The sequence below is a fragment of the Bos taurus genome, chromosome 12 (genome assembly GCF_002263795.3).
Source record: "Bos taurus isolate L1 Dominette 01449 registration number 42190680 breed Hereford chromosome 12, ARS-UCD2.0, whole genome shotgun sequence".
NCBI classification, from domain to species: domain Eukaryota; kingdom Metazoa; phylum Chordata; class Mammalia; order Artiodactyla; family Bovidae; genus Bos; species Bos taurus.
The window spans coordinates 6682616-6707178 of NC_037339.1; positions in this window are offsets into that span (position 1 = coordinate 6682616).

Genomic DNA, 24563 nt, shown 5'->3' on the forward strand with positions numbered 1-24563 from the left:
TCCTTCTGTGATGAACAGGTAAACTGTGGTACATTCAGACATTTGAATATTATTCAGAGTTAAAAGAAATCAGCTCTCAAACTATTAAAAGACATAGAGGATCCTTAAATTCGTACTAGTAAGTGAACAAAACCAGCCTACAAAGGCTAAATACTGTATAATCCCAACGATATGACATTCTGGAAATGGCAAAACTATGAAGACAATTACGAGACAGCAAAAGAGACACTAATGTATAGAACAGTCTTATGGACTCTGTGGGAGAGGGAGAGGGTGGGAAGATTTGGGAGAATGGCATTGAAACATGTAAAATATCATGTATGAAACGAGATGCCAGTCCAGGTTCGATGCACGATACTGGATGCTTGGGGCTAGTGCACTGGGACGACCCAGAGGATGGGGTCGTCCCATGATATGGGGAGGGAGGAAGGAGGAGGGTTCAGGATGGGGAACACATGTATACCTGTGGTGGATTCATTTTGATATTTGGCAAAACTAATACAATTATGTAAAGTTTAAAAATAAAATAAAATTAAAAAAAAAACAAACAAGCAGTGGTTGCCAGAGTTGGAAAGGGGAGATAAATAGAGTACAGAAAATTTTAATTGAAGTATTTTTAAAATATTCTGGGTGAAACTAAATTGATGGATACACATCTTATACAGGACTTCCTTGGTGGCTAAGATGGTAAAGAATCTGCCTGAAATGTAGGAGGCCCACGTTTGATCCCAGTCAGGAAGATCCCCCAGAGAAATGAATGGCTACCAACTTCTGTATTCTTGCCTGGATAATTCCATAGATAGAGGAGTCTGGTGTACTTCAGTCCATGGGGTCTGAAAGAATCAGATATGACTGACTAACACCATAGAATGTGCAAATTAACTCTACTGTAAAGTATGAAAGGTAGTTCTGATGCATTTGTGTAGACTAATTGTTAGTTAAAAACAAAACAAAAGTGTACCATTATGGCGAGTGATTTTGGTTATGGAGGAAGCTATGCATGTATTGGAATAAGAGAAATATGGAATATTTCCATATTTTTCTCTCAGTTGAGTTGTAGAACTAAAACTGCTTTAAAAATTATCTTTAAGAATCATGAAAAATAAGTAGCACCACACATTAGAACAAATGGAAGAAAGCATATTATATAGAAATAAAAAATGATATTGAAAAGGAAGGGATAGCAATTCAAATCCATTGGAAATTTCTTTCTGAGCTCAAGCTACTAAATCAACAAAACTATTGACTTTAATATTGATAAAACTATTGATAAAAAACTTATCTCCAAATTAGTAAAAATAAATTCCATTTTATTAAGTAAGTTTTTGATAAAGGCTGTTTTATTCTCAGATAGCCTGCAAATATCTAATAAGAAAGAACATATGGACAACAATCGTATCATTACAAATGTTCATAGTTCCATGAGCCAAATTTTCTAACTTAATCCTGTGTTTAGCATAAGGTTTGATAAGTTATTAAAACAATTTGACAAATAACAGAGAACTATTCCACTTAATTAATGTAGATTTTACTGATAATTTTCTATGTAGAAGTAAATTTGTGTGTGTATATGTGTGTGTGTGTGTGTGTGTGTGTACTCGGTCATATCCAACTCTTTGCAACCCCAAGGACTGAAGCCCATCAAGCTCCTTTGTACATGGAATTTTCCAAGCAAGAACATTGGAGCAGCTTGCCATTTCCTTCTCCGAAGGATCTTCCTGACCCATGGATCGAACTTGTGTCTCTTCTCTCCTGTGTTGGCAGGCAGGTTCCTTACCACTGCACTACCTAGAAAGCTCCAGAATAACTTTACTGTCAGTATTTAAAGACAGATCTGTTGACATTTGGGTTGAGGCCTTTCAAGAAACTTTCACATTTTTGACATAATAATGTAGATATATTTTGAATCATATATTCTCTGACTATGAACTGCAGGTTATGACCTAAATGTATTTTTTCTAAAAATTAAGGTGCACTTGCTGCTGCTGCTACCTCACTTCAGTCTTTCTTTCCTAATTTCTTCATGGGGCTAGTCATTAGAAATTTAAAACGTTCAAATTTCATTTAAAAATATTTATTCAATCACCTAATCTGGCCTTGATTCATGCTTGTGCTCCTTCCAGCCCAGCATTTCTCATGATGTACTCTGCATATAAGTTAAATAAGCAGGGTGACAATATACAGCCTTGATGCACTCCTTTTCCTATTTGGAACCAGCCTATTGTTCCATGTCCAGTTCTAACTGTTGCTTCCTGACCTGCATATAGGTTTCTCAAGAGGCAGGTCAGGTGGTCTGGTATTCCCATCGCTTTCAGAATTTTCCACAGTTTATTGTAATCCACACAGTCAAAGGCTTTGGCATAGTCAACAAAGGAGAAATAGATGTTTTTCTGGAACTCTCTTGCTTTTTCCATGATCCAGCAGATGTTGGCAATTTGATCTCTGGTTCCTCTGTGTTTTCTAAAACCAGCTTGCACATCTGGAATTTCACGGTTCACATATTTCTGAAGCCTGGCTTGGAGAATTTTGAGCATTACTTTACTAGCATGTGAGATGAGTGCAATTGTGCGGTAGTTTGAGCATTCTTTGGCATTGCCTTGCTTTGGGATTGGAATGAAAACTGATCTTTCACAGCATCATCTTTCAGGATTTGAAATAGCTCAACTGGAATTCTATCACCTCCACTAGCTTTGCTTGTAGTGGTGCTTTCTAAGGCCAACTTGATTTCACATTCCAGGATGTCTGGCTCTAGGTGAGTGATCACATCATCATGATTACCTGGGTCATTAAGCTCTTTTTTGGACAGTTCTCCAGTGTATTCTTGCCATCTCTTCTTAATATCTTCTGCTTCTGTTAGGTCCAAACCATTTCTGTCCTTTATCGAGCCCATCTTTGCATGAAATGTTCCCTTGGTATCTCTAATTTTCTTGAAGAGAACTCTAGTCTTTCCCATTCTGTTGTTTTCCTGTATTTCTTTGCATTGATCGCTGAGTACATCATGAGAAATGTTGGGCTGGAAGAAGCACAAGCTGGAATCAAGATTGCCAGGAGAAATATCAATAACCTCTGATAGGCAGATTACACCACCCTTATGGCAGAAAGTGAAGAGGAATTAAAAAGCATCTTGATGAAAATGAAAGAGGAGAGTGAAAAAGTTGGCTTAAAGCTCAACATTCAGAAAACGAAGATCATGGCATCTGGTCCCATTACTTCATGGGAAATAATGGGGAAACAGTGGAAAGAGTGTCAGACTTTATTTTTAGAGGCTCTGAAATCACTGCAGATGGTGATTGCAGCCATGAAATTAAAAGACACTTTCTCCTTGGAAGGAAAGTTACGACCAACCTAGATAGCATATTGAAAAGCAGAGATATTACTTTGCCAACAAAGGTCTATCTAATCAAGGCTATGGTTTTTCCAGGGGTCATGTATAGATGTGAGAGTTGGACTGTGAAGAAAGCTGAGCACTGAAGAACTGATGCTTTTGAACTGCGGTGTTGGAGAAGACTCTTGAGAGTCCCTTGGACTGCAAGGAGGTCCAACCAGTCCATCCTAAAGGAGATCAGCCCTGGGTGTTCTTTGGAAGGAATGATGCTAAAGCTGAAACTCCAGTACTTTGGCCACTTCATGTGAAGAGTTGACTCATTGGAAAATACTCTGATGCTGGTAGGGATTGGGGGCAGGAGGAGAAAGGGATGACATAGGATGAGATGGCCGGATGGCATCACCAATTTGATGGATATGAGTTTAAGTGAACTCAGGGAGTTGGTGATGGACAGGGAGACCTGGAGTGCTGCGATTCATGGGGTCACAAAGAGTCGGACACGACTGAGCAACTGAACTGAACTGAACTGAGTTTTGCTTAAGCAGAAGGAAAAAGACCCATGGTGGTGAAATGACAGCTAAGAATAGCTAGGTGTTTCTATGTTATATATAGCAACATTATTTCAATATTTTTAAGTTACCTGCCAGAAACCATGATGCAAACTTATTATATATAATAAAAATGTATACTATAAATATATATAGATACATTTTATGTTATATTATAGGTTCTTGACCTGGCTGTAGCCCCTCTTACCTGCCCCAGAACCCTTGGATGCAGGTCTTCAGAACTTGGTGTGACTGTAACTGTATCCCTACCCTTCCCAGCCACAGTCCATGATCAATTCTGCTGGCCCAAAGACGTGTTAGGTTGCTTTTCCACTTTTTTTCCTCCAGAATAGCTAAAATGTACCTAAGCAACCCATATACTTGTCTTAAACCACTACTGGCAAATTTCATGAGCAGTCCTGCTGGCCCAGGGCCCAGCAGGAAACTTGTTCATTAATGCCCTGGGAGGCAGGCCAGCCAAAACTCATCCAGCAGATCCTGAAACAGTCCTATGACTTGGTTCCATCCCCTCCTAAGTGCAGCATAAGAGCAGTTCTGCTTGCCCTAGCACTCACCAAGAGACACTCCCATCCGTGTCTCCTGAGGTCAGCTTACCAACCTGGGTCCCACTGCAGGTGCTATAACTCCACAACCAGGCAGTCATTTTGTTTGCCCAGGAGCCTGACAGGAGGCATGCCACCTGGGGCCTGGAGATCCAGACATGTGGACATCAACCCCAATTGTGAACCCTGAAGCAGCCCTGAACTGAGTTCCAGCTCCTCTCAGCCATGACCTGGGCATGATTCTGCCCTCCCAGGGACTCATTTAGTGAACCAGCAGGAGCCTTCTCAGGGACCTGCTAGAAACCATACACATGTTAACAGACCCACTGTCAGCAGACCTAGATGCAGAGCCTGAAACAGACACTTGTCACAATACTACTCTACTGAACAAGGTTCTGGAGGCAGTAGCATCCACCTAAACACCAGACATGATCCACACATCCCCGGGTCCCTGGTAACAGACTTACCAACTTCAGAACCCTCTGTGAACCATCAAGAGCCTCTAGTGCTGCTGTAAATTAGATTTGGTGATACAGCTCGAAAACAACATAACTGTGACTCTGGAGATAGTATTATCGGCCATGAGAACTGACAGAAATTCTTTGCTTGCTGAAATCTGTCTACAAGGTCAAAAGAGGTACTTTCTCTTTCAAATGCTTCAGTTCAGTTCAGTTCAGTTGCTCAGTCGTGTCCGACTCTTTGCGACGCCATGAGTAGCAACACACCAGGCCTCCCTGTCCATCACCGACTCCCAGAGTTCACTCAACTCATGTCCATCAAGTCGGTGATGCCATCCAGCCATCTAATCCTCTGTCATCCCCTTCTCCTCCTGCCCCCAATCCCTCCCAGCATCAGAGTTTTTTCCAATGAGACAACTCTTCGCATGAGGTGGCCAAAGTACTGGAGTTTCAGCTTTAGCATCATTCCTTCCAAAGAACACCCAGGACTGATCTCCTTCAGAATGGACTGGCTAGATCTCCTTGCAGTCCAAGAGATTCCCAGGAGTCTTCTCCAACACCACAGTTCAAAAACATCAATTCTTCAGCGCTCAGCTTTCTTCATAGTCCAACTCTCACATCCTTACATGACCACTGGAGAAACCATAGCCTTGACTAGATGGATCTTTGTTGGCAAAGTAATGTCTATGTTTTTGAATATGCCTATCTAAGTTGGTCATAACTTTCCTTCCAAGTAGTAAGTGTCTTTCAATTTCGTGGCTGCAGTCACCAACTGCAGTGATTTTGGAGCCCAAAAAAATAAAGTCTGACACTGTTTCCACACAGACAGAATGTGGTCCACTGGAGAAGGGAATGGCAAACCACTTCAGTATTCTTGCCTTGAGAACCCCATGAACAGTATGAAAAGGAAAAATGATAGGATACTGAGAGAGGAACTCCCCAGGTCAGTAGGTGGCCAGTATGCTACTGTGCTATTGGAGATCAGTGGAGAAATAACTCCAGAAAAAAATGAAGGGATGGAGCCAAAGCAAAAACAATACCCAGCTGTGGATGTGACTAGTGATAGAAGCAAGGTCCAATGCTGTAAAGAGCATATAATAGGAACCTGAAATATCAGGTACTTGAATCAAGGCAAATTGGAATTGGTCAAACAGGAGATGGCAAGAGTGAATGTCGACATTCTAGGACTCAGCGAACTAAAATGGACTGGAATGGGTGAATTTAACTCAGATGACCATTATATCTACTACTGCGGGCAGGAATCCCTTAGAAGAAATGGAGTAGCCATCATGGTCAACAAGAGAGTCTGAAATGCAGTACTTGGATGCAATCTCAAAAACGACAGAATGATCTCTGTTTGTTTCCAAGGCAAACCATTCAATATCAAGTAATCCCCAACCAGTAATGCTGAAGAAGCTGAAGTTGAATGGTTCTATGAAGACCTACAAGACCTTTTAGAACTAACACCCCAAAAAGATGTCCTTTCCATTATAGGAGACTGGAATGCAAAAGTAGGAAGTCAAGAAACACCTGGAGTAACAGGCACATTTGGCCTTGGAATATGGAATGAAGCAGGGCAAAGGCTAATAGAGTTTTGCCAAGAGAATGCACTGGGCATAACAAACACCCTCTTCCAACAATACAAGAGAAGACTCTCCACGTGGACATCACCAGATGGTCAACACTGAAATCAGATTGATTATATTCTTTGCAGCCAAAGATGGAGAAGCTCTACACAGTCAGCAAAAACAAGACCGGGAGCTGACTGTGGCTCAGATCATGAGCTCTTTATTGCCAAATTCAGACTTAAATTGAAGAAAGTATGGAAAACCACTAGATCATTCAGGTATTGAAATGCCTAGACACCAATAAAAGCCTACAGGTTTCGTGAATAGTCAGGCATATATTAAAGAAATGGATATTTATGAATTACCTGAAAAATAATTAAAAAATAATCATCTTAAAGAATGATTATTTCATCTTAAACAATGAAATGCAAGGTAACTTAGATAAGTAAACAAATCAGGAAAGCAATGAATGAACAAAATAAGATTAACAAAGAAATTTTTTTGTTCAGTTGCTCAGTCGTGTCTGAGTCTGTGTGACCCCATGGATTTCAACATGCCAGGTTACCCTGTACTTCACCATGTCCCAGAGTTTTCTCAAACTCATGTCCATTGAGTTGGTGATGTCATCCAGCCATCTCATCCTCTGTCAGAAGAAAACCAAAGAATTGGAAATCATACAAAAGAACCAAACACTAATCCTGGCTCTGAAGAATACAACAACAGAACTGAGCATTCAATAAAGAGCTTCAGCAGCAGATTCAAGCCAATGAAAGAATCAATATATTCAAAGACATGGCATTTTAGCCAGAAAGACAAGCAAAAAGGAAACAAAAAAATGGTAAGATGGGATGCTTGTCATATTGACTGAAGTGGGGTGTAATGGGACAATTTTGGGTTACTGATAACTTCTTAACCAAGATAGTGATCACACAGGTATACTCACTTTTGATAATTTCAGCTGTAAAATTAGAATTTGTCTTTTGGTCTTAGTTGCTTTTTCTCTTTTGACACCATATCCCCCTGAGAGGTACCTCAGTAGAGTGCTGAATAATATTGCTGTATAGTTTTCCCCATACAAATGCACAACTGTTCTGAGAAATTCTTTCACTTTCAGGCTGATTTTTAAATTTTGTCTTTTTCCTTTGTTGAATACCACTTTTTTTCCCCTCCTGGATTCTGTGTCTTCCAGTATATTTATATTTGCCCTTCTTTAAAATTGTCACACTCTTCAGTAGCATCCTGTAACTTAATGTGTGAAATATAAATAATTTGCTACTTTAGATGTTTAAAATATTTCTTAAAAATTTATGTTTATTGATATTTAGTTTTATTTAGGATTCCAGAGTAAAAATCTAATAGTACCAAAATTATAAAGGTTCCATTCTATTTTCTTTTGAGTATCAGACCCTTGCTCTTGAAACACCTCATATGCTGTGTATACCAAAACTTTAATTTTATTTTTAATACATCCTTCCCCTCTATTATTATCTTTGAATGCCATCAATGAACAAACAACTAACATCTATCTATAGTGTTGTTTAGTGTTTATCTGTCGCCATCAATGGAATGGCTTTCACTGGATCTTGCTTTAGTCATTTTATTACTCAAGGGCTCTTTTACTGAGGAAACATGTTTTTCACTCACATGAAGTAAATTTGGATCACTTTTTGTTAGTTTTCTCACCTTAGTTTCTTCTCTTTATCATTCTGAGTGTATTATTAGTACTTTTTGTGGTGTTCTGCACTAACTGATGGCTTCCCTGATGGCTCAGTTAGTAAAGAATCTGCCTGCAATGCAGTACACCCTAGTTCGATTTCCTGGTCAGGAAGATCCACTGGAAAAGGGATAGGCTACCCTCTCCAGGATTCATGGGCATCCCTGGTGGCTCAGCTGGTAAAGAAACCACCTGCAATGTGGGAGACCTGGGTTCGATCCCTGGGTTGGGAAGATCCCCTGGAGAAGGGAAAGGCTACCCACTCCAGTATTCTGGTCTGGAGAATTCCATGGACTGTAGAGTCCATGGAGTCACAAAGAGTCGGACATGACTGAAAGTCACTGCACTAACTGATCCTTATGTTTTCTCATATTACACAACCATTTTTCTTTTATTTTCAGATTTGTTTCTTACTCTCAAGTCCTTCCATTGACCTCTCCAACCAAGCACTACACCATAATGTATTTGATACACAGGAACTCAGACAATCTTTTCAGACTCTGAAAAAATCTTGATATACTTATACAAGAATAGAATATCTTCTTTTACATCTAAACAATATATTTCATGTAGCATGAAAATTTTGACCAGTGTCTCTTTTATCCATTTATTAATTTCAGTTTCACTCTGTCATGTTAGAGACTTTATCCAAGAATCTGGTGAGATTTAACTGTCTATTGATATTTAACAAGAGAAACAATTTTAAAAAGTCAGAATTTGCAGGAATTTGACCTTGGGCCAGTCAGTTCTTCCAGAAATAAATCCTCAGATAACATGACTTGGGTACTATTATTCTAGTATTTATTATATATTATTCAAAATCCCACTGCATTACTGCACCATGAAAGCTTTTACAGTGACATATCTTTAAAGTTTTGTCTTAGCTTGTTATTTCTAATTTTTTCCCTCTTATTTTCTATTGAAACACTAAAATAGAATTTCACAGACATTCTGTCATTGTGGAATTCTTTCTAAAATCTCATATGACTTGCATGATGATGAGTTTTAGCAAACTTTCAAAGAGCAGATTATTTCCATTTTATAAACCCTGTCTAAAACTATAGGAAATAATATTTGAAGTAATGTACACCACTCAGGGCTTCCCAGGTGGTAAAGAATCTGCCAATTCAGGAGGCACAATGGATATGGGTTTGATCCCTGGGTTGGGAAGATCCCCTGAAGAACAAACTAGAAACTTGTTTCAATAGTCTTGCCTGGAAAATCCCATGGAGAGAGGAACCTGATGGGCTACTACAGTCCATGGGGTCCTAGAGTCGGACTTGACAGCATGCTACAATCATTACACAACTCAGTGTCACAATTTAACATTCAAAGAAAGCCAAAAATATATATGTGTATAATTATATATGGAAACATTAAATATAAGCACAGTGTGAACTGTATATAAAAATATGAAAAAACTTTAGTAAATTAAAAGCAAAAATACAAGTACCACAAACATTAATATATTTTGGCTCAGCAACTTAAAATAGCTTAACAATTAGGAACTATATTAATGTAAATCTTCATATTAACTTATTAAACAGAAAAAGTATGAGGATTTTAGAACAATTAACAGGCTAAAAGAAATGGTTTCTTATCCTTAAGCCATGTGCTAGATAGCAAACTATTGAAACATTAGCATTAAATCTCAGAATTTAATTATGTTGCTTAAAGTTATTATTTTAACTTTATACACCTGTACCTGTACACACGGGAGCAACTCTTTGACTGCATGTGTGCCATGCTGGGGGGCTGCGTGGGTGAGCAGCTGTTCTTCAGGCGGGTCACCACAGGGGCCCAGGACGACCTGAGGAAGGTCAACCAGAGCGCCTATGCCCAGATCGCACAGTTCGGGATAAGCAAGAAGCTGGGCCAGGTGTCCTTCGATCTCCCGTGCCCAGGCGAGACGCTTGTGGAGAAGCTGTTCAGCGAGGCCACGGCTCAGCTCATAGACGAGGAGGTGCGGCGGCTTATCGGCTCCGCGCACGCCCGCACCCTGGACCGGCTTACCTGCTGCCACGAGCAGGTGGACAAGATGGCCAGGCGGCTGCTGGAGAAGAAGGTGCTGGAGCGGGCCGACATGGTGGAGCTGCTCGGGCTGCGGCCGTTTGCCGAGAAGATCACCTACGAGGAGCTTGTGGAGGGCACGGGCAGCCTGGAGGAGGACACGGCCCTTCCCGAGGGTCTGAGGGCTGGCATGGGGGGCCAGCTGCAGGAGAGCCCAGCCTAGCCCCTCCACCTGGAGAGCAGCCTCCGGGACCCCCAGGAAGCAAATTAAAGCACATGTAACCCGAAGCAATGACACCCCACTCCAGTACTCTTGACTGGAAAATCCCACGGGCAGAGGAGCCTGGTAGGCTGAAGTCCATGGGGTCGCCAAGAGTTGGACACGACAGAGCGACTTCACTTTCACTTTTCACTTTTATGCATTGGAGAAGGAAAAGGCAACCCACTCCAGTGTTCTTGCCTGGAGAATCCCAGGGATGGGGGAACCTGGTGGGCTGCCGTCTATGGGGTCGCATAGAATCGGACACGACTGAGGCGACTTAGCAGCAGTAGCAGTAAAGTTATTATTTTAACATTTTACTGGCAAAGGTATTCAATTCATTAAGATAAATAAAAAATATAAATGTAGAAGAATCACCAGGAAGATATAAAACATTTATTAGTTGTGTGTTTGCAGGCTCAATCGTGTCCAACATTTTGTGGCTCCATAGACTAACTGTAGCCTGCCAGAGTCCTGTGTCCACAGAATTTTCCAGGCATGAATACTGGCGCAGGTTGCCAGTGTCTTCTTCAGGGTATCAAAATATGTTATTGCATACCCAGCGATCTCAAAGAACCTGACAAGCCATTGTATCTAATCAAAATTTTGTAAAAGGTACTTGTCTCTATCAATGTCAAAAAACGAACAATTTTCTAAGTACCAGTTATCCCAGAAATGCTTAATTTCTTCTAGTTATCTTTTCTCCTCTTCTCATTTAGATACATGAACTCTAATTTTGCTACGGTAACTTGCCACTGTGGTTTAAAGACACATTTTAGGTCCTATTTGTAGCTAGTTATGGCCTTGTGACAAATTTTTGAGTAATGAACTATGAACAGAAGATTAGTGAGTGATTTCAGGAAGATTCTTTAAATAAAAGACATAAGGTATTTCCTCTTTCTACTGTGCTTACTGCCTGAATCTCAAATGCAAAGATTGGAATGGGAAAATCCATATTAAAAAAAAATAATAATAACCTTGAGAATGAAAGCCAAAGATAGTAGAGAAGTAATCCAAAACAATATAGATTTTTGTTCTTGAAAATATTAGTTACAGATTTCTTTAGCCTGTGGATTTCTTTTACAAGTTTGACATGACTTTTTTTTTCTTTTTAAATCATTGTTTTCTTAATCTTGGCTTTGCACATTAAACTTCATCAAAATAACTTTCAAACAGCACGATATAGTGAAGAAATGGATTTCAGAAAATGGATTTTGTTTGCAACAGAAATTTATATTGTTGTAAGATAATGGCTGAGGATAGAATACAGTTAATTTTGTTAATTTTGCTTGTTTGCAGTCTAACACAGTTTTCACAGTTGCTTTTACACTTTTAGTGGCCATTTTTCTCAGTGATCCCTTTTGTGTGTTTGTTTACCATATAACCGAAGTGCTGAAATTTCTTGAATTTATTGGTGACTAAAATCCTAAATCCGGTGTATTCATGACTAAAATATTCTCTGTATATCGTATCTTGGGGAAAAGCTAGAATTCCTATGTTTTTCATTGTACTTTTAATAAAAATGAAAAGGCTTAGTTACATAATGTCTTAATATTTTTTATTACTGTATTTGTTCAATGAGAGAAGGCAGCTTATACTAAAGAAGGACATAAAACCAGAATAAGCTTGAAAATACAAAATGCTTCACTTCATATCTTCCTTTACTAAAGGGTGCTAAAGTTACTAATTGATAGCTTTAGAATCTGAATTATTTCATCTTCTTCTAAGTAATTTGTATAGGACTAGTGTGTGTTTGCAGGGAAAAAGATAAATCATATGAAACACCAAAGAGGAAACTTAGAAACAGCTCACACAATCATGCACTCCTTTGACCCAATCTTGCTTTATATCATTTGATAAGTGAATTTACCTCCATCATCTAAATAAATGCAGATAGCTGGGGGAAGAAAAACTGTCTATATTGAGATATAAGTATTCCATCCACAGAACAGTATTTCTTTGAAACTATTTTATGTTTGCAAATTGGCAACAAATTTAATAACTCATGAAATTCCCTAAACAGTGAATGAATGCTGAATTGCTTACATGAAAATATTTGCTCACTATTGTATAAAAAATAAATTCAAATATATGAGCTAGTATTATAAATTTCATCAAATGTAGTTAAATTTTTAAGTGGTAAACTGGAAATAGCTATTCTTTATTGCAGATAGTATTAGAATACCAGTTTAAAATCCCTGATGCATAACCTCTTTTTGGTATCTTTGAAATACATATAGATACTTTCTTATGCACAAAAAAGTTTAATTTCTGTGTATATGCCTTTATTCAAAAGAAGTTATTTGGAAATTACTTATAATGATAACTTTTTCAAATGATAAAACAAATCAACATGAAATTTAAAAGGAAAAAAACAATACCTTGGAATTGTAATTGAAATGGTACCTGGTAGTTAAAGAAATTATATGAGAAATAGATTTTTGCAACATTAGAAAGGACTCCTATTCCTTTAAAGCAGATGTATTCATAGGGAAAAAAAATATCAGTAAATGTTGAAGCTTACATTTTCAAGTAAAAGAGTCTTTAAATATATTCTATCAGGGCTTCATTTTCCCTTGCTTGATGATAAATTCAATTTAATTATTAATGTTTCTTGAGGTAATAAACTGAAGTGGCATTTCCTTATTTTGCACTATTATTCTGTTTTTGAATAGACTGTGACCTTGAAAATAGGATGTCTTTACATCTCCACTTGCCTCTGAACTATTATTGTGTCTGGAGTTAAAAATTAATCAATAAAGTTTACTATCTGAATATTCATGAATGAATTAACCAGTTCAGTTCAGTCGCTCAGTCGTGTCCGACTCTTTGCAACCCCATGGACTGCAGCACGCCAGTTGTAAAATTATAAAATGAAGCAAGGACATAACTGCCATTAAATTAAGATAGCGGCCACATCAGGGCTATGGGACTTTGGGCAACTGGACAGCATCTGTAATGACCTGAAAGTCTGTTCATTGTTAATAGTGGTGGTTACTTGTTCAACATGTAAAAATCCATTAAGTTAACCATATGTATTAAGCTTAATCTGTGCTATGATTTACAACAAAAAGAGCTTTCACCAATGCATTTAAGGAAGTAAACTTAATAGCTCACATAATCTGTGGTAAAGTTGATAATGCAGGCTTTAAAGTAAGATGAATCTTGAGATCTAGATAGCTACAATCTCAGACAATTTCATATCATGGAAATGATTAGTGTCATTGCAATTGCAATGATCATCCTCATCCTGCGGTCATTACCACAACTGTTAGACAAAGGAATCCATGTCTCTCTCTCTCTTTTTAAATTGTCATTCTCTCTAGATTTAGAATCTTAGTATAAATGTCTGTTTGATTGATCCTAAATCACATGCTTGCCTATAAAATAGAGGAAAATTTAATAGGAAAAATTAACATTTATATATTTCTCCTTTTGCAGTGGAAAGCAGGCCCTGTCTCCCTTGAATTATACTACAGAAAATCCCCAGTTAGAGAAATAGGTGTATAAGTACTAAGCTCTAAAACCTGCAATGTAGAATAGAGGTAACAACTTTTATCTCCTTATAGACATATCAGTTTTAAAGGAAATAGAGAAATTATGAGTAGAAGGTGATGGCTTTGGTGATATACTGGAAAATAACTGAAGATCTCACTAATCTAGGTGGCCACAGACCATTTCTCTGGGAACAAAACATGTTAGATTTTATCAACAAGAAAAGCTAAGCATTATATGAAAGAAACCAACACAAGTACTGATTCTAAAGCAGAGTGAAGAAAGCAGTGAAAAGAGTGTCTGGGATGACACTGAAGAGATAATTAAAAGAGGGATGGTATGGGGAGGGAGGAGGGAGGAGGGAGGAGGGTTCAGGATGGGGAACACGTGTATACCTGTGGTGGATTCATGTTGATATATGGCAAAACCAATACAATATTGTAAAGTTAAAAAATAAAATAAAATAAAATAAAATATTAAAAAAAACCTCAATTGAAGGGCTTTGAAGACTGCATTATGGATTGTTAAGTTTATACTTCAGTATAATGGAAGCAATTGAAATGCTTAAATAAAAAGTTTTTATGTACCATAGCTTTCTTATCCATTCATCTGCTGATGGACATCTAGGTTGCTTCCATGTCCTGGCTATTATAAACAGTGCTGCGATGAACATTGGGGTACACGTGTCTCTTTCCCTTCTGGTTTCCTCAGTGTGTATGCCCAGCAGTGGGATTGCTGGATCATAAGGCAGTTCTATTTCCAGTTTTTTAAGGAATCTCCACACTGTTCTCCATAGTGGCTGTACTAGTTTGCATTCCCACCAACAGTGTAAGAGGGTTCCCTTTTCTCCACACCCTCTCCAGCATTTATTATTTGTAGACTTTTGGATTGCAGCCATTTTGACTGGTGTGAAATGGTACCTCATAGTGGTTTTGATTTGCATTTCTCTGATAATGAGTGATGTTGAGCATCTTTTCATGTGTTTGTTAGCCATCTGTATGTCTTCTTTGGAGAAATGTCTATTTAGATCTTTGGCCCATTTTTTGATTGGGTCATTTATTTTTCTGGAGTTGAGCTGTAGGAGAGGGATGGTGTGGGGAGGGAGGAGGGAGGGGGGTTCAGGATGGGGAACACATGTATACCCGTGGTGGATTCATTTTGATGTTTGGCAGAACTAATACAATTATGTAAAGTTTGAGAATAGAATAAAATTAATTAAAAAAATGTTTTTATAAAAACATACATAATACTTTGCTGAATATGTTTTTGCATTACATGCCTAATATTCTTAATTACTTTGAGAAATATTTTTGTATCCCTGGTTTACCCAGAGTTTATGATTAAGGCATGTTGAATACAATCAAGGCCATTGTAATATCTACTGAGACTACACAATGGTTTTCTTATTTAGCCAATGCATTTCCTAATATTAATCAACCCTCAGAGTTCTAGGACATATCTGTTTCATAATAAAATGCCTTTTATGCTAAATATATTATTAAAATCTATTTGTTGATATTTTATTTTGGATTCTGGCATCAAAAATATTTATGACTGAAACTTTTATAGTTTTAAATACATTTTCAGTTTCTATTAACATGTTTAACTACACTATACAAGATAAACTATTTAAATGTTCATATTTTCCCCTCATTCTATGATCACTAAGAATCATGTCTCTTCAAACTGAATAAAATCCCTACTTAAAAATTATGTTTAAAATAAAATATCTGTGTCTGTACCTTGTTTTCAGCATGATTGGCCAGATTTTTTCAACTGTCATTCAAATCTAAGTCTGTCTTCTCTTATAGTCATGCTTTTTTTTTTTTTTTGACAATCCACAAAATGCAAACTGCTTAGATGATCTCTGTCCTTCCCAGAATGCTCTCTGTTTCCCCTCTCCTGATCCAAATCATTACCCCTTTTCTGTATTGCAAACTTTTCCACTAATGTCTGGCACTTGACCAACACTCTCCTTAACAATATTCCCTCTCCCCAAATCTACCAGCCAAGAATAACTTTTTGAATATTTCTTATGTCTTCTGTCCTGAACTAAAATTTATATATTAACTAAGAATAGTGCTTTCACTGCAGGCATTCAGTTTCATATGCCATCTACTCCAGTATCAGAAAGTGAGATTACGTGGCTCACTGACTTTCCAATGCCATTTCTTTATTTTTCTTCTACACACTTGTTATCAGCTTCTTTATGTCTCATTTCTTCCATCTCTCCTATCCATTTCTTATAATTTTTATATAGTCCATTGCCATTTAAGACACTCATTCATATTCACTGAATATTTTCCCTATTTCATATGATTTTTCTAACCAGTTCAAATGCTGCCAAATCACTCACTTCAGGATTCTCAAGGACAGCATATCCAAACCCTCAATCACTCAGTTCCTTGACTTCTTACAAACTATATTCCTTACAGAATCTACCCAGCAGCTTCTATAGTCACACACTTTAACTTATCACAAGAAACGGGTTCAGGAGGGAGGGATCAGATGTGTGACTATGGTCATGTATGGCAGATGCCATCATAATATTGCAATTATCCTTCAATTAAAATAAATAAATAAATTTATGTGAAGAAATGCTCTCCCTTTAAGTTGAAACCAAGCATTGATTCCAAAATGCCTATTCAAACATTCCAAAGGTAAATGTTCCTTGATATTTTTTTCCTATACATCTATCCTTTTCTTTCTTACCTTCCTATCATGAATTTCTTATATTCCAGGACACACTATGTCATTTATCATGTACACACAAATGGGTCATTACTATTACTGAAAAACATGCAAGCTGTCACTATAATAATCATTTTGAATTGATTGTAACTGAGTTCTTAAAGATCTTAATAAATATTTCCCTTTCTTTGAATCAGATCCTTCTCACATTTTCAGTAAAGGATATTTTAACCTTTTCTACTTTCTCCATCATGATCCAAGTAAACTTCTTTGTATGTCAGTTCAAAATTATTAAAAAGTGCATTTATACGATATAAACTCTCAAAATTTCATTAACTTAAAATTACTTGCCTTGAACCTACCATCTCCAAATTAAATCATATATCAACTGCTAAATTCTTCACCTTTTTCACGAACCTTATTCTTGCCAAATTTCTCAGGGATAATATATTTTGAATTACCTTTGATGTCTTCTTGCCATCTTCCATTTTTATTTTCCCTTCTCTACTGACTTTTTGGCATAAATATTATACCAATGCAGTTTTTCAATTAAAATCAGCCAACCAACTAATCAAGATAAACTTTCTGTTCTCCAAGTTTCAAGAAGTAGCTATTTACACTTGATTTCTTCATCTCCTTATCATTAATAACATGACTATGATAAAGATTTGCAACTCCAATGAACATGCTGTTATAAAACTCATTTGTTGTTGTTTAGTCGCTAAGTTATGTCTGACTCTTTGGCGACCCCATAGACTGTAGCTTGCTAAGCTCCTCTAGCCATTGTATTTCTGAAACAGGAATACTCAAGAGGGTTGCCATTTCCTTCTCCAAGAGATCCTCCTGACCCAGGGATCAAACTCAAGTCTCCAGCATTGGTAGGCAGCTTCTTTACCACTGAGATATTAGATAAGCCAACAACTCATTTACATATTTCTAAACATGATGAACAAAATGTGTTCTTCAGTTCACTTTGCTTTTCAGGAGAATATAACAGATGGCTGATCATTGCCTCTGAAGCATTGCCCCCTCTTGATTTCTATGATGTCATATTGATACAGATAGCATTTAATTAGATTAAAATATGAAAATAAAGAACACATTCAAATAAAGTATGTGTTAAATACACTAGCATAGTTTCCTATGAGGAAAACTGAATGTGCATAGAATATGAAGATAAAAGGGAAAGATGTATGTATGCACACATAATTCAAAATGTATATAATGGAATATTATTCAGCCATAAACAGAAATTAAATCAGGTCACGACCAAGGATGAGAATGGTCCTAGAGACTATCATACAGAGTGAAATAAGTCAAACAGGGAAAAACAAATACTCTATCCTATCATATAAATGTTGAATCTGAAAAAAAATGGTATAGACAATCTTATTTACAAAGCAGAAATAGAGACATAGATGTAGGGAACAAACATATGGTTACCAAGGAGGGAATGTGGGATGGGATGAATTGAGGGATTACAACTGACATATATACACTTTGATACTATGTATAAAGTAGATATGGAGAAGGCAATGGTAACCCACTCCAGTACACTTGCCTGGAAAACCCCATGGACAGAGGAGCCTGGTAGGCTACAGTCCATGGGGTTGCAAAGAGTCGGATATGACTTAATGAGAGGTTCTATAAAGTAGATAACAAGTGAGAACCTACTGTATAGCATATGGAGCTCTACCCAGCTCTGTGATGACCTACATGGGAGGGGAATTCAAAAATGAGGAGATATATGTTTATGGATAGCTGATTTACACTGCTATACGGTAGAAATTAACACACATTGTAAAGCAATTTTACTCCAAATGAAAATTATTTTAAAAATGAGTGAGCTAAAAAGGCCTAATGAAACTAGTTTGCTGAGGACACAGAGGCATAACTACCTCAGCACTCAGTACATGAAATACTAAAATGATTTCACATTGAACTCTTGAATAAAGTAGCTATAAGTAAAATATAACCATGAAATTAAAAGATGCTTACTCCTTGGAAGGAAAGTTATGACCAACCTAGAGAGGAGTACGTCAAGGCTGTATATCATCACCCTGCTTATTTAACTTATATGCAGAGCACATCATGAGAAATGCTGGGCTGGAGGAAGCACAAGCTGGAATCAAGATTGCTGGGAGAAATATCAATAACCTCAAATACACAGATGACAGCACCCTTATGGCAGAAAGTGAAGAGGAACTCAAAAGCCTCTTGATGAAAGTGAAAGAGGAGAGTGAAAAAGTTGGCTTAAAGCTCAACATTCAGAAAACTAAGATCATGGCATCTGGTTCCATCACTTCATGGCAGATAGATGGGCAAACAGTGGAAACAATGGCTGATTTTATTTTTCTGGGCTCCAAAATCACAGCAGATGGTGATTTCAGCCATAAAATTAAAAGACACTCACTGCTTGGAAGGAAAATTATAACCAACCTAGACAGCATATTAAAAAGCAGAGACATTACTTTGTCAACAAAGGTCCGTCTAGTCAAGGCTATGGTTTTTCCAGTGGTCATGTATGGATGTAAGAGTTGAACTATAAAGAAAGATGAGCACAGAAGAATTGACATTTTTGAACTGTGGTGTTGGAGAAGTCTCTTAAGAGTCCCTTGGACTGCAAGGAGATCTAACCAGTCCATCCTAAAGGAGATCCAACCAGTCCATCCTAAAGGAGATCCAACCAGTCCATCCTAAAGGAGATCAATCCTGGGTGTTCATTAGAAGGACTTATGTTGAAGCTGAAACTCCAATGCTTTGGCCACCTGATGTGAAGAGCTCACTCATTTGAAAAGACTCTGATGCTGGGAAAGATTGAGGGCAGAAGGAGAAGGGGATGACAGAGGATGAAATTGTTGGATGGCATCACCGACTCAATGGACATGGGTTTGTGTGGACTCCGGGAGTTGGTGACTGACAGGGAGGCCTGGCATGCTGTGGTTCATGGGGTCATAAAGAGTTGGACATGACTGAGTGACTGAAATGAACTGAACTGAACTGAAGTAAAATGCTGATTAGAAATTCCTAAAAATAAGTCAATATGTCTTTCTGGATAACATGTTTTAGAGGATATTAGATGAACTAGACCAATTTCCTTGGTAGGTATGAAGTAACTTAGATAGTTGCTTTAATTCCCAGAACAAGTTCATTCATTTAATTTTAAAATGTTAATGCATTTATATCTGAATTTTCATGAAAAGCAGAGATGGATAGCTATATTATAGCTATTTGAAATATCAGTAAAGGACACTGAAAATGCTTGAAACCTAAAAATAACTGATATCAATAAATGAAAACTACATTTTAAGCTGAGAAATATAGAAATTAAGACACAAAAATATCTTGATCTTTAAAAAGAGAATTTTTATTAGTGAGAAAATATGTCACTGGACATAGAGACAATTTTTTTTTTCAAATAAATGGCAAATTAAAATGTAGGTAGTTTAAAATAATGCAGGTAATTTTTTTAAACATATTTTCTATAGAATTTCTCTCTGTAAACTGTTATGCACACAGGAGATATCTGGGAGGTTTTGTTTTATGATGGCAATTCTTTGATAAAATTCATCATCTTAACTTCCATATTAAAACTGTAATATCAGAACTTGGAAAGATTATTAAAACAAGGAAAAGTGCCAAAAGTGTGTCTACTGTGATATTGGAAATATATTTTTATTGTTGTATTAAGACTTTATCTCTGGGAACTGAAAAATGATAATAACTCACGTTGACTGATTTATTTTCTCATATCAGTGTTATTCTAAGAATTTTACAGGTTTTAATCCATGTGTTTCTTAAAATAACCCAGTGATATACTTCTTCCTTTTTTTATTATTTTCTGTTTACATGAAATAGCTTAAGTTATCCAATAAATTATGAGTGAAGAGTCAATTATGGAAAAATTAAGTTACCCAAGTTTGTACAACTAGTATATAGTGTGGTGGTTAATGCACGGCTTTAGCTCCAGACTAAATATGTCAGTCACTATGCTTACTATTTAAAGAATGCAGAGATCATAAAAACTTATCAGTAAACATCTAAATCTAATATTAAAAATACATTTAATGACATGTTAGGGAGAATTGCAAATTTTCTTTTTTCAGTTATCCTTACTCATTATACAAATGAGATGATGATGATTTTAACTGTGAAATAATCTTAATAGTTATGTAAAAAGCCGTATTTCAAGTAATAAATGTGTCTAAATTGCAAAATGAATTGATTCAAAAGTAAAATATCCATCTCAAATTTTTTTAATACTTGGAGTTCATTTTATACAAAGCTCTATAAATATATAGTAAATGTTTGTACATTTTTGGGGTGATGTGCTGTCTCAGTTTCCATCATGTTTTTCAGCAGAGTACTTGGCCAACAAAAGATGAGAACCATTTTTACTAGTGTAAAGAATGGAGCTTATCAGTTGAGTGATCTCCAAATAGCTATTTTAGTGATGTTCATTTAATGTGCCAACACAAAGATAATGGCAGATCTTGACTGCACTGCTAAGCTAAATTGCTAGACCTTATTGAGCCTAAAAAAAAAAAAAAAGTCAACCGAATAAAGACACTCTTTGATTATATAATACAAGAATAATCAAGTCACTTGAGCTGTGTCTTACCTCAAATGTAAAATGCCTAGATTTGATAAGGTCAGTTCCTATATTGATTGATGTGGGTTACTAAGAAATCAATGGCACAAGAATTATTGAGCAAGCTAATGAATAATCAATGATGTTTTAGTCATGATATAGGACTTAAGCCAGCACTATGTAAGATGAGAAATATTCCAGCCTCAACAGCATTAACATTCTGCAATTGCAGTTTAATTTGACTAAAATTTAAAATAATGTCTAGTATATCTGCCATCACATATAATTTCCTCAAAGAATTTTACATAAAAAATTATACAGTACTGGATAATTTCAGAGTGTTAACATACACCAAATATGATTCTACATGCTTTACTGTGGACAAATCTATGAGGTAGGCAACATCTTAATTCCTATTTTTAACAGAAGATGTGTGTTTATTATTTATCTATCTAAAGCATTTCTTCATTTCAAAGCAATTGCTCTTTCATCAGGAAAGTTTTAACAAGCTGATTTATTTTGGCATATAATTTATATTAATCTAACCTATTACCAAAATATTTTAATAAATATTTTAGATGAATTAAGGAAGAAATAACTTCTTTGATCTCTAAATATCTCTTTGTGGAGTACGATTTTAAAGGAAATTAACCATTACCAAAATAATCATGTTTTATGGATATGGTAGAAATAATAGTTTATGCAGATATGAAAATAATAACTTATATTTTATATTTAAAAGCCTTGATTACAGTCTTTTCAATCTTACGTGTTTTGGAGCATAGTTATCCTTTAAAACTGGGCATGTGTGATAGCTTGGTCAAATTTTCCCTAAGTCATCAACCCATTTAACAGAAAATAGCAATTTAGCATACAAAAATTAAAATTATTTGTGCTGTAAAGTGAATACCAGAAGATTTTTCCACAGTGTAAATCTGACAATTGAATGAGGAAAATTTGACAATTGAATGAGGAAAAGCAGGGCAGCATAATTGTTTGCTCACATGAACCAGGAAAAATGAGAAGATTCTATACCTAGAACATATCTCAAAAATGACAAAATGAACTTGACTCATTTCCGAGGCAAACCATTCAACACCACACAGTAATCTAAGTCTGTACCCAACCACTGATGCTGAATGTTTCAATAAAGACGTACAAGACCTTCTAGAACTCACACCAAAAACAAACAAACAAACAAACATAAAATTGTCCTTTTCATCATAAGGGATCAGAATGCAAAAGTAGGACATCAAAAGATGCCTGGAGTAATAGGCAGGTTTGATCTTGGAGTACCAAATGAAGCAGGCCAAAGGCTAACAGAGTTTTGTCAAGAAAATATACTGATTACAACAAACCCCCTTTTTCCAACAACACCAAAGCCAACTCTACACATGAACATCACCAAATGTCAATACTAAAATATTCTTTGCAGCCGAAGATGAAGAAGCTCTATACAGTCAGCAAAAACAAGACTGGAGCTGACTGTGGATCCTTTTTGCAAAATTATGAGCTCCTTAATGTAAAATTTAGGCATAAATTGAAGAAAGTAGGGAAACCATCAGGCCATTCAAGTATGACTTAAATCAAACCCCTTATGATTATACAGTGGAGGTGATGAATAGATTCAAGGGATTAGATCTGGTAGACAGAGTGACTGAAAAAACTATGGACAAAGCTAACATTGTAAAGCAGTCGGTGACCAAAATCATTCCAAAGGAAAAGAAGTGCAAGATGGCAAAGTGATCATCTCAGAAGGCTATACACAGAGTTGAGGAAAGCATTTTATATTCAAACTATATCTTTACTCTTCTTAAGTCAAACCACTTAAATGTAAGTTATTTACTGATAAGTGTAAATTATTCTGATTATATTTCCTTTAATATTTTTCTTTACTTTTTTAAGTGAGGGATAAATTTGCAACAGTTGTTACTGAGCCAAACTTGGGTCCACTTGTGCATGTACAGTAAAGCCTATCTACTGACACTAAGTTGAGGTGAAGGAAGTATAGTGGTTATCGCAGGGTGCCAAGCAATGAGTCTAGTACTTAAAAGGTACTGCTGCTGCTGCTGCTAAGTTGCTTCAGTCGTGTCTGGCTCTGTGCGACCCCATAGACGGCAGCCCACCAGGCCCCACTGTCCCTGGGATTCTCCAGGCAGGAACACTGGAGTGGGTTGCCATTTCCCCTTCCAATGCATGAAAGTGAAAAGTGAAAGTGAAGTCGCTCAGTCATGTCCGACTCTTAGCGACCCCATGGACTGCAGCCTACCAAGCTCCTCCATCCATGGGATTTTCCAGGCAAGAGTACTGGAGTGGGTTGCCATTGCGTTCTCCTAAAAGGTACTAGAATCTATTAAAAGGTACTAATGAGTCTAGTACTTAAAAGCTACCCAAACACTTTCAGGAAAAGGTTTTTAAAAACTTGGGGAAGAAGCTTTTGATTTTAACTAGATCCAATTTGTTTATTTTGCTTTTATTTCCAATATTCTGGGAGGTGGGTCATAGAGGATCCTGCTGTGATGTATGTCGGAGAGTGTTTTGCCTGTGGTCTCCTCTAAGAGTTTTATAGTTTCTGGTCTTATGTTTAGATCTGTAATCCATTTTGAGTTTATTTTTGTGTATGGTGTTAGAAAGTGTTCTAGTTTCATTCTTTTACACGTGGTTGACCAGTTTTCCCAGCATCACTTGTTAAAGAGATTGTCTTGCCTGCTTTGTCAAAGAGAAGATGTCCATAGGTGTGTGGATTTATCTCTGGGCTTTCTATTTTGTTCCACTGATCTATATCTCTGTCTTTGTGCCAGTACCATACTGTCTTGATGACTGTGGCTATGTAGTAGACCCTGAAGTCAGGCAGGTTGATTCCTCCAGTTCCATTCTTCTTTCTCAAGATTGCTTTGGCTATTCGAGGTTTTTGGCATTTCCATACAAATTGTGAAATTATTTGTTCTAGCTCTGTGAAAAATACCGTTGGTAGCTTGATAGGGATTGCATTGAATCTATAGATTGCTTTGGGTTGTACACTCATTTTCACTATATTAATTCTTCCAATTCATGAACATGGTATATTTCTCCATCTATTAGTGTCCTCTTTGATTTCTTTTACCAGTGTTTTATAGTTTTCTATATATAGGTCTTTAGTTTCTTTAGGTAGATATATTCCTAAGTATTTTATTCTTTTTGTTGCAATGGTGAATGGGATTGTTTCCTTAATTTCTCTTTCTATTTTCTTATTATTAGTGTATAGGAATGCACAACTAAAGAATTTATAAGCAAGGTGAAAAGACAGCCTTCAGAATGGGAGAAAATAATAGCGAATGAAGCAACTGACAAACAACTAATCT